At 44.9% G+C, this 11901-nt stretch overlaps 1 protein-coding gene across 1 annotated transcript in view; it reads left to right on the top strand.

Moving 5' to 3' along the window:
• Window positions 1-2761: 2761 nt before the first annotated feature.
• TMEM132B (transmembrane protein 132B) overlaps window positions 2762-11901 on the top strand; it is a 301506-nt gene continuing 292366 nt past the window's right edge. Inside the window, exon 1 of the mRNA XM_014518020.2 lies at window positions 2762-2884. The gene's annotated coding sequence lies outside the window, so the exon portion shown is untranslated. The remainder of the gene's footprint in view (window positions 2885-11901) is intronic.

Raw genomic sequence — 11901 nt, 5'->3', positions numbered from 1 at the left:
TCACTGCTTCTCATGTTGGGGCCAGATAAAATAACCCTGGCCCTGTGCTTTTTCCTGAGCCAGTGATGCTCGAGCTGGCAGTTTGTCAAGTCTGATTCTTCGCAATGATCCTTTTAGCACGGAGAAATGAAAAAGCTTTGTTGACCGCCAAATTATTTTATATCTCACATAAAAACAAGTCACTACAAACATGCCTGATATTTGGTGGTTAGTGACTCATGAACTGGAAAGATACCACCAGATTAGTGGGGTAATGAGATATTAATTGTTTTAAGGACATTACTGTAGTGTAGCGTCTGACCCCTATTCAGATCAGAAACCTCGGCTGTAGAAATGCAGAAGCTTGCCCACGTCGGCAGTGCCCGGGGTTTTTGCATGGGCGATACTTGAGATCTTGCTTTGCTCGCGAGCCCCAGTGTTATATGTTGGTCCTGCGAGGCTCATGGCTATCCTTGCAAATGCAGGCACAACGGGGCTGTGACCTTGGGTTCGGGACCCAGTGGCACAGCCCTTGCTGCCAACCTCATGGGGCTCTACTGTTGTCGACTCTGCAGAAATAACTGTAGTCTGCTGCTTCCACGTTCAGGGAAGAGATGTAGCGGGGCTGATTTGCTGTCACCGAGAAAAGTGACAGTGCAGGGGGCCGGTGTTTTAAAGCCTTTCAAAAAGAGCGAGAGGAAGGATGATTTCCATGACAACAATTCAATTAGAGGGAGAAATGAAGCCTCTCAGAGGGGAAACCAAAAAGGAAGGTGTCACTAAAATGAACCTACAACGAGGGGTGGGGAGTGGGGAGGGAAGAGAGTGACTAAGTGGAATCAGAAACATTAAACACAAAAGCTTGATTATTATACATGAATCAGCCATTTCAAAGGGAGAGGAATGATCAGAAAAGCAGTTTGAAGCAAGCGCGTGATGAGGCGGAAGGATCCCATGCGGAGACAGAGAGGCAGACTGTTGTTTGCAATGCCTTTCATAATGCGTTGGCTTGGGGGGGGCCTAACAATGAGGTTTATTCTGCATGTTCTGCTTTAAATTGCACAGCTTCGGTCTGTCAGTCAGCACTTTATTGTGATGGCTCCATGCACATAGGTGAAAATATCTTCTTTGTGCCGGAGAGATTTGTGAGACTCTCTCTGCCTACCTGACTTTCCGGGACTGTTGTATTTTTTTTTCTTTTTCGTGCTTTTTCTCTGTCTCTGCTGCCGGAGACACCCTTGCATGCCTGGTTTCTGCCCAGTTAGTTTTGCAGCTCTCCTTCAAAGCCTGTAGTTGCATTTGTTCTCTCCCAAAGGCCAGCGGTACCTCTAAGTCTCTCGCATTCTCCGTTAGCTGCTGTTTCTCCGCTTACCCGCCCCTTCGCCCATGAGTATTATCTTTGCTTTTCTTCCTTAATCCCAATTGTTTGGATGCTGACTAGAAATGGCCTCATGCCTGATAAAATTACATTTGGATCCAGATTCTTAAACGCCCTCGAATCTGGCAGGTTTAGTTATCGGTTAGCACTGCAAATGGACACCTTTGGCCCCCTCGGTGGGGCTCAAGAGGTTCATCCTGAATTGCTGGAAGTGCTAGAAAAATGTGGCAAAGCTACTTGGATGCAGTTAAAATGGTAGTTTCCAAACTGTGGTCTGTGGACCCCGTGATGTCTAAGGGGTCAGCCAAAGATGGTTGTGATCAATCAAAAGTATCCACTTACAACTGGAAGGGGTCCGCACCTCCACGCAAAATTTTGTAGGGGTCCGCAAATGAAAAAAGGTTGAAAACTCCCAAGTTAAAAGACTTAAAAAAAAAAAAAAAAATTCAGCTTTTTGAATTCCATGCTGCACAAATGGATTAGAAATATACTTAGAAACATTTTCTGATGAGATTCAGAAAGGGACGTCGGCTCAAAAGGTGCTTGCCGATAAAAGACATGGCCAGTAAAAGCAGGAAGGCTCACAGCAGGGAATAAATAACTTGCTCCATAAAAGAGTTGGGGTTAGCTGTAGGTCTTTGTGACACAGTATTTTCACACTGGCATTTCTGCTTACAAGATTAAAAGATGAAGAAATTGTGTTTGGGACAGGCTGCATGAAGCAGGGCAGTAACTTCTACTCGGAAAGAGCTCGATGGGAGTGTGCTGCAGCGAAGTACCTGCGACTAGTAAATCTGGGGTCATGCACAGGACGTAAATGTAGAGAACGGCACTCCTCCTGCAGCTCTGGAGGAGACAACAGCACCGGGCCTAAAGTAAAGACTGGGATTAGAGCATCCCTTAAGGTTTGCATGCTGTTGGTGGGGCCAGTGGCACTGCTGATTACTAATGCTGCTTGAAAGACTCCAGACACCCATGCTGGGTGTCTGCCTCAGGCTGAATGGTTCCAGAAAATTTTGGTCAGAATAGTTTGGCTGTTTCAGAGAGCGAAGCCAGTGGGGGATAAATGCCTTTTACCCATGATAAGGGAGCCTGGGGACCTTTCCTTCCAAAACGCCTAGTGTCCCTGCATGGTGGAGCAGGGGCCTGAAACTTGGCTTTAGGGTGGCTTTTGTGGTAGGGATGTGTCATGTCACAGCTCTGTGAAAATCTGCCCAGATTTGGCCTTGTTAGAGACCTCTGACCACTTGCATTTGTGACCTGCTCTGCAAGGCTTGCAGGGAGTGGGAGATCTGCAGAGAGCTGCATCAGTCCTAATTGGGTCCAGCTGTGCCCAATTGCCACCCTGGCTGCATGCAGCTGGACTTCCCTTAGGACTGCCGGCTGCTTGCCCCTTCACAAGCCTTTTGTCTCTGGCTCTCCACTCCCACCTTGGACCTCCTGGCTTTTCACTCCCCGTCTGACTGCGCTTTCTGGCTCTGGACACTCGGCTTCATCTCTCCTGCTGCCTATGGCTTTGCTCTCCAGGTTTGTGATGCAGCCCTAGCCATTAGGATAGACTGCCTTCCTGTGCGGCACGCTGCTTGGCGATGCTCAGCTGGTGGGGAGGAGGAGGAAGCTGTCTGAGTCAAAGGTAGAGGAGATTTGAACTGCCGGACAAGGGATGGGAGCTGCTCTGGGGGCTGAATTGTGGCTCTGCTTAGACGGAAGCTATGGTCTCCAAGATCCCTGCTTTGTTCCCTGGGGAAGTTGGGAGAGGGATTGAAGGAGGCAGGGTCCCCTTATAGTGGAGGCAGTAAGAAGCTCTGTCTCTCTGCCCCAGCGTGCCTGCATGCTGCTGGGTGGGGTGCACCAGACATTTCCCAAATAGCTGCTGTTTGCACACCCCTCATTTTCTGGATGCCTAGAGAGCACTATGTAATATTATGTACTCTGAAAAGAAAGCTCTGAGTCTCTTTATTAGGTGCCCCCCATCTGTCTCTAGCCACTCTGCCTCAGTTTGCATTTGTGGAATAGGGATGAGGCTGTAACCTGTGTTGCGAGGAAAAATTAATTGCTGTTAGTGAAGCAATCAAACTATGGTGAAGGACGGCTGTAGACAAGCAAATGCAGACATGAACTAAGCACAAGGCTTGACTAGTGCCTGATGAACAAAGCATGGGGCCACCCACTGAGGACCAAATTGAATAGGTTTCTATCAGGTGAACACCATCCATCTTACACATTGGATGAAGCAGGGTCCCTTTGGGGAACCCCCCCCAGTATATATAGGTAATTAGAACATCATAATGCACGTGCGCAGGAAGCATGAAGTTAGGGGGCTCAGGCAATCTTCATTCAGGTGTTGTCTAACTTTCGGGTGTTTGACTTTGCAGCCTTATTCTTTTAGTGTGGTTATTCTGCGTATCAAACTGACGGATTTGATTTCAGCAGACCAAGGCCACGCTGCTCCTCCTACAGTGGCATGGCAGACTTCTCTTACGATCAGCCTCTTGCTTTTCAGTACATGTGCATACCATTGCCTATACCATCGCCATTACCATTTGCACATTGGTGTGATTCAGCTGCATCTGCAGTGTGTGCCAGCATGAAAGCCTGGTGCATAGCACTCGCCACACCACCCCTCCCCGATTCTACGTACGTGAAGGGTTTCATGGATCCCTGAGACCGCCGACAAACCCATATAACATAATCTGACTCCGGTAGTATGTTGCCGAGTTACAGATGGGCAGTAAAACTAAGTGCTCATCTGGATGGGCTGTGCAGAGGAAGTCATGGTGCGAGAAATGCAACTGCATTTTTTGCCTATATTTAATTAAACGTTTGGCAGGGAGTAAAATTGAGTGTCTTGTGTCTGAAAAGGCATGTAGGTTGTAAAATAAAAGATATCAGATTCACCCAAGGAACCTTGTCTGCCTTGTGTCTGAAAAGGTCTTTGACAGGCCAGAGAGGAAGAAAAGCAAGGCTGTGCCTGCTGTTGTCCCCCTGCTTTACGGTGCTGTGTCTTGCAGTTGTGTGATGGCTGATTGTGTAATTTTAGTCATAGGATGGGATGGGATGGTTTGGATAGGGCTCATTCTGCAGGGAGCTGGACTAGATGACTTCCAAAGGTCTCTCCCAACCTCACTTTTCTATGCATCTGTATCACTAAGCATGAGCCACTTGTACTAGCTGAAGCCCTGTTGGCCAATAAGACCAAATTAGCCAATGTGCCATGTTTCTTTTTCCTGGTGGGTGATTTCATTTTCATTTATTGAAGGCTATTAATCCTTTTGTTGCACTGGTTGCGTTTCTGTTGCACTGTTTTTGTTGTTAATCACAAAACAAGGAACGCACAAACCCTTGGCAATAATCGGATACAAAATGTTGAACTGATTGCTGAGACTCCCAACATGCAATTTGTCCAAGCTGTTCCAAGTGTAGTTATTACCATTTGGGAGTTTTAAAAGAGCACATGCAAAACCCTCACAATTGAACACCATTCTTGCACTGCAGGGGATTATGACAGTTTTTCAGCAGTAGCGATTTTTCTTTATACCCAAAAAAAAAATAAAAAATAATAATAATAATAAAAAAAAGTAAAGCTCTCTTGCCCTCAGGAGGGAAAAGTCTCAAATTCCTCAGGTTAAAATTGTGCAAATTCACAACCGTACTAACCAGAACGTGGTTAGTGGTCTGGGACTATATCCAAATTTCTGACCCGGTCGGTAATAGATGGGATTAGCACTGTTTAGAATAAGGTGTTTGTTTTAAGCAACGTTATGATTATATTTAACCCCTTGGGGTCAAAGAAGAGTAAAAACCAAATGTTCAGCATAGATTGGCTGCCAGTATGTAGCAATTTGAAAAGAAAATATGCTGCAATTTAATATTTACTTTTACCCTGCCAATGGACGATTTTAGACACTTTGGCGCTCTGGCTGATTTTGGGGACTAGGGGAAGGGGAATTGAGAATGAAACAAAGAAGGGTTTTTGAAAGTTGTTGTTAGACCTTCTTGACTGCTGTTGATCCAAAATTTAACCTATGCTGAGATTACTGCAGAGAATGATTGGATATGCTAAAGGAAGGTGAATGAAATCAGCTTTAGAATATCTCTTGTAGAGAAAGTCCAAAGAAAACCGCTTATGTTTCAGCAAAGGTCTCCGCATCAGAAATTGGCAATAGCGATCCTTACTTTTATATGTGCTTATTTCTTTTCCAAATCTATTATTTCCTTGCTCTCAAATTTGCCATTTTGAAAAAAAAAATGCCCCAGGAAATGGTAGAAAATTTGCAAATACACCCTTCTATGGAAGCATTGCTTACATAACACTTTCAAGGGGCATGCCGTTCGGCTGTACTTCCAATCAAGCATCTTTATGACGGGGGGTGGATCCATTTTACAGATGGGGAGAGTTGGAAGCCCGAGGAAGAAAGAGCTTGAGTGGCTTGATATGGCCACGCAGTGTGGAACAGGGTAGAGTACCCAGGGCTTCTCCCTTCCTGGGTGAACTCTTGTTTCCACTGAAATCTGTCGTGAAACTCTTTATGAGATTCAGTGTGGGCAGGATTTCATCCCAGTCTGTTCACCAGTTCAGGCTGCATCTTTGTAGGAATGGTTTTACTGGTGGGTTCGGTGGCTGAGCTGTGCTGATCCTTGAGGCTGGTGTATGGAGGCTGCTTGTATAGAGGGATATACCGCGGGATTTCTCAGGCGCTCGGTACTCACTGCTGGGGCACATTTTCAGCAATGCTTGCAACCCGTTCTCCTGCTCTTGAAAATCTGGCCCCTAAGGCCTAACTCCTGCTTACAGCTGTGTAAAGTAGAGGCACGTTATTGGAACAACAGTACAAGTAAGATCAGACCCAGAGTGGTCATTTATACTAGCTTCTGATACCTTAGTAAAGGACAAAAGCCACTTTTGCCACATGAAGAGTACAAAAATAGCAAGGGAAGGCATTTCAGTGCAAAGTCCAGAAATGCCTATAAAAATATGTTTATAAAACCCCCTTGCAAGAAACAGCTGTTACAAAGTAGGTGTCTTCGAAGTGCTCAAGCTGAATGGTTTCCTATCTTTCTCTAGCTAACAGAATTAAATTATTCTGCAAACTCTTCAATTCTGTGCTTGGTAAAGTGCTAAAAACTATCACAACAGCAACACAGACAAGAGCAAAGCAGGAATCCTGTAAGTCTAATTCGCCTCGCAGAGTGAGGGAGACGGCAGGGTCCAGATGGCAGGGGCAACTTCTGCATGCCTTGGCAATAAGCAATGCCGACTGCTGCGTGGAGGAACCATAGGGATTTAACTTTTCAAGAGAGAAACATCAAATACATCTTGTAAACTGCCGAATCAAGCTGCGAATTGCCTTGAGGAGGTGCAGAGTTCTGCGTGGATCGGTTTGAAAGGGTTTGTTTCAGTTGTTGTGATATATGCTATCGATGTTTGGCTTGGTAGGCAACGGCAGCTAATACCGTATGTTTGCAGCGTTCGGTGTCTGTGCTGTTCAACTCGGAAGTGGCACAGTTGTGCATCAATTGGAGGTGACTCCAAAAGAGGTAGCTTGGCACAGAAAGTCAAAGCACTTTTAAAGCAAATACATGGTGTCACTGGGGTATGGTAAGGCGGGACTCCGACACAATAAATCCAGGCCTTTTAATTTAAAAGGAAGCTTTACGGTTAATGCGCTGACCCCTGCGCTAAGCTACGCTCTGTCAGCTGTTGTCACAGATTTTGCACTACTCGCCTGTCCTCTAAACGGGTTTTATTTTATTTTATTTTATTTGGTTGCTTTATAGGAAAAGACTCTGTGGGTACCTTGCACAACAGCAGTGTCAGTGGTGTTTAGGTTGGTAACCGCACATTAGGGCTTTGCATTTGGTAGTCTAGCATCATTTTTTAGACTGACGGCTCAAATTAATAATAAAAGAATTTAAAAGATCAGTCATTTTTGATTAAGTGAGCCCAGCATTCAGTATTTTAAGTGGGGGAAAAAAACCATGCACAACTTGCATACACAACTACTACAACTGTATAGAATATTCAGATCATTTTATATATCTGGTTATATGCTTACTCATGAAAAGGTATACAATTTTGAAAAAAAATAGATTTAAAAATTACCAGAATAGTGAAATCTTCATAATAGCATTGCAGACGAGCTTTGGCTTTAGGTAGACTTAGGATAACCACATTTTAGGGGCATTATTTAACATAAGTCAGTCTCACAGGTACTAGACAACTTTGAATTTACAGAAATTCTTGCTCCTTTTCTGCCTTTCTTGGTTAAGTACGGATTTGCGAAAGATGCTGAACTTTACAAAGTGTTTTCTGCAAGCCAGCATTCCAGATATTGCAGCTTCTTCCTGGAGGAAGACACAGAGATTCCCCAAACTGAGCATTTCTATAAGATGATTTGAACCTAAACATCTGAAATTGGGAGATTTGAAATCAAGCGGAGATAATTCGTATACCGCCCCCCCCTTTAAATGCCATGCATATAGCCACACTTGTATGCAGTTGCTGCCAGTGGCATATTCTTAATGTTTCTAATTCCTCATGGGACTTTTTTTTTTTTGTATCGCAGGATACTAGAAAGCTGAAGGAATGTTTTCAGAGGGCAGATAAAAGTATTTGGGATGCATATGGGGATTTCTCAGCTGTTATTAAGACTAATTAGAGCCAGATCCTGGAATGCTTTAAATGTTAGTGATTACATTTCAAAATCAATATGTGACTTTATAAGGAGCAAGTACGTGTGCAGTAACAGTGAAGAAATATGTGGGTCTATTCTTATGCCTGATCCAGAGGTTCTTGCTCAGGAAAAGGTCCCACCTGATTTCTAAACTTTTATTAACAGCTGTAATAATCTGTTAGAGGTAAATCCTGAGCCTTTCTCCATAGCAGCAAAGGACCCTGGTTCACCAGAACCATCAGGGCTCTACCACGTGAGCAAATGGAGGCAGCGTGTACCCCTGAGGTTAAGTACAGACAGTCGGAAAGCCCGAAGCTGAGTCAATTCAATCTTTGCAGGTTAGTCTAAGCTGTGTAGATTGAACCGATAAGCAAGTGAACAGGCATTCGCTTTTTGATTCTGGAAATGCATCCACATGTATGCAGCGGCCCAGGCTAGAAGCCAGGAGGCGCTAGAGCATGCCTCTCTGCTCGCCTGGAGTAGACAACTTGGGCCAAGGCTAGCCCACCCACCCAGTGCGAGTAGATTGCAAAGCATCCTAGGATGCTGGGGGACTGTGAATTAACTTGAATCCGGACAGAAGTTCAATAAACTGGGAGAGAAGTTCAATAGACGTCTAAATTGGTGAAGTCTGATACTACATCCATCTAGGTTTATCTGAAACCGGTTTTGGCCATTTGGAAAGCACGGTTTCTGCGCACTGAACTTCCGTTGTGTTACAGGTTTGAACCGGGTTCCGATCACTTATACTGGTTTACGTGTCACTTCTGTCCCTAACCCTCGTGTGCAGGGAGCCAGCTTTGTGTGCACCGTGAATGCCCATTTGGGAGGGACCTGCCAGAATAATGGGAGCATCTGCTTGCAGGGGTTCCTACAATCTCGGTGCTAACACTAGTAGCAGCGGCGTAGCTTTGAGTAGGAGGGGAAGGATTCCTGCCCCGTTCCTAGAGCTACAAAAGAAGAGCATGCTTATGAGGTGCTATGTGGTTCCCAGGATCTCGGTGCTGAGTCCATAATGCCAGGGAACAAGAAGTTCTTACACACCCCAGAGGAACTAGGGGCGCTGCTTTCAGCTAGGAGTGAGCTCTAAAGGATTCTGTGGAACGGCCTGTCTCCCTTTTGTAGTTCCTTGACCCTCAGGCCAGCTGGGGATGGGAGAAATGGTCTGGATTTAAATGGAGTGGGGGGAGAGAAAAGCTCTCTCTGTTTTCCTGAAAACCCATACTTCACTCTTTGCAGAATGCCTTGCGACTAGTATAAATCAAAGAGAAGAAGGTGAGGAACATTATTTTTAAGCTGGCAACATATGTTAGGCTAGTCACTGAAAGGTCAGCTGGATTCATGTACATTAGTAAGTTACATAAAAAATTAATGAGTCTCACTAATTGGTTTGTTGCAGTGGAGTTTTTGTTAATGAGCTGCAATCAATTTTTGGGTTATGCTGGAAAAAAAGAAAAGCCGCAGTGAAAATGGGTCTCGCACGTTCCAGGTTCTTATTGATCAAACGACAACCCGAGATGAAGCCGGAGTGAGGTGCTGACTTGACTCTGTTGCCCGAGGCATTTCGTCACCACGAACTTGCAAGGCACTGCGCGTGCTTTCGCCAAGCTTGAATCTGGCCCAGGATGCGGTGGTGCTAGTGCTGTGGGCAAGCATCTTGGACAGGACCAATGATCCAGGCAGACCAATAGCCTGCCCATATTGCTGGGAACCACTTTTAGGCCGACACATGGCATGTTCACAACACGTATGTTTTGTGACAAAATCAGCGGTTTATTATTATCCAGCAAACAATCAGGTTTGCTACTTGGTGCTTCTCTAATGCAACCCTTGTGAAGTCGGAGGATCTTTGCGACTCCGGGTAACACATTAGCAGATGCTGCAAAACCCCATCCATCCACATGAAGCTGTAGCTGAGTGCCTTATTTTCTACCTAAGGGGACTTTTACCATCTTTAATTTTCCCTCTGCCTGAAGGGCACGTGTGCCCAAAAGCTTGCAAAGAAAGATGATAATTTTATTTGCAATCTTTTTTTTCTTTTCTTAACTGATTTAGTAAAAGGCATCTCTGAACCAAGAGTTTTGTATTTCACAATCCTAAATGCATTTATACACGTGACTGCCAGGTGAAGTGGGGCAGTACTATAAATCTCTCTCATAGAGATGGCGTACTGAGGCTGAGATTTGCCAAAGATCACCCCGAAATCTTGTGGTGGAACATGGACCTGACCTGGCATACTGTCTAGCCACTGGACAGTTCCCAGAGCTCCACATCTAATACCAAGATGATCGGGGCTAAAGACGAGTTATCGGTACCTGACCTACCCGCAGCTGTTGCACCATCTTTAGTTTTGCAGGGCTGAAGCTTGATTCATTGATTTCCTTTCCTTTTACAGGCATTGGAACGTGGAAAGCTTGCTAGCTGGTTCTTCTCTAACACGACCCTTGCATTTTGGGGATGTTGTGATTAGGCATTTGGGCAGAAATGAATACTACATTGTTTTTTACCATCCTTATCAAAAAAAAAAAAAAAAAAGGTGTCAATTAAAAGTAAAAAAAAAAAAAAAAAAGGGGTCAATTAAAATGCATGCTTCCTTTTCACTTTTATACTCGGAGGAAAGAAAAAGAGATTTTTGTTTTATATTCCAATTAGCTGCATGAATAAATATACAGTCATTCTGAGAGCTAATGCTTCCAAAAAGAGGCAAGAACACGTTCTGCTCAAATACGATAATCTCCTATGAATCTTGCACTGCTTTGTGTTCAAATGCTAATCGTCTGCAGAAAGAAATGTTCTGGGGTTGGGGTGGAGGGGGAGGAAGTGGGATACTCCATCAAATGTTACGTGGCTTTCATGCAATTTAAAATAGTCAGGAAAGAGAAAACGGCTGCAGTCCACGTTAATTGTTAGTCTGATGACTCCTCTGCCATAGTCCCCAGAGATGAAACCCAGCGGGCCCACACTGCGATCCCAGGAGGGGAAAAAGAGTATTGCTTCTGGGGTATTGTCCCCCCCCCACCCCTTCCCACCTTGCAGACACCTCTAGACTGTGCCGAAGATGGAGGGGAGGGTGGGATGGGGTCTCTCCTGGCAGAAACCACGAGATCATGGGCAACATACCAACAGCATCTTCTGCATCTTTAGCTTTAACACTGTATTTCTGCAGTATAAATTATTGAGAGGATGTCTGGTGGTAGACTTGGGAAGCTTTGAGAAAAAACCTTAGTAGAGAGGTGCCTGCTTTTCTTTTTTTATTGAGTTTCAGCATCCCTTTTACAGTGCCCTTGTTTTTCAAAGCTGGTTGGTGACAACCAATCAAGTCCCACATTATGAGTGGCAGTCGCTGCTGAGGTTAAGCCAGGTGTTTTTGTGGCCTTGCTTCAGCAGCGTTGACTGACAGGTTTGCTCTCCCGAGTTAATTTGCCCTCCTGTGTTTTGAGTTTCTATCTTGCACCTCTGTGACTGAAGGCTGGGAGTGTAGTAGTAACAGGGAGGCTCATTTATACTTGGGAGTCTATAAATGGTTGCTTCTGAGCTTTATCTGAAATTCCAGGGAGATGGTGAGATGGCAAGGCCGTGGGAGAATGGGTTTTAAAAGCACAGTAATATTTTTTTTTTCCTTGTTTATAATGAAGTAAGCTCGCATTTTCCTCTTGCCACAGTTTGCTTTCTGCAAGTTTGAACAGGGCCTTAAGTTCTCAAAAAGTGTGAACTTTGGTGTAAGAGCAGAAGGTACTCGGTGTCTTGCAGGTGGCACTTGCAGAGTGACAGTCAAAGGAGGCAGGTGTTACCCTGGTTGGTAACAAAGGGCCCGATTAGGAAAACCCCACTCACATGGAGCAGTATTAAATTTTGCTTGTAGCTCCCCTG

The sequence above is a fragment of the Alligator sinensis genome, unplaced genomic scaffold (assembly GCF_000455745.1).
Source record: "Alligator sinensis unplaced genomic scaffold, ASM45574v1 scaffold628_2, whole genome shotgun sequence".
In the NCBI taxonomy this organism is placed as follows: domain Eukaryota; kingdom Metazoa; phylum Chordata; order Crocodylia; family Alligatoridae; genus Alligator; species Alligator sinensis.
Note: the sequence above shows the minus strand (reverse complement) of the source record. Positions and strands in the feature narration are given on the sequence as shown.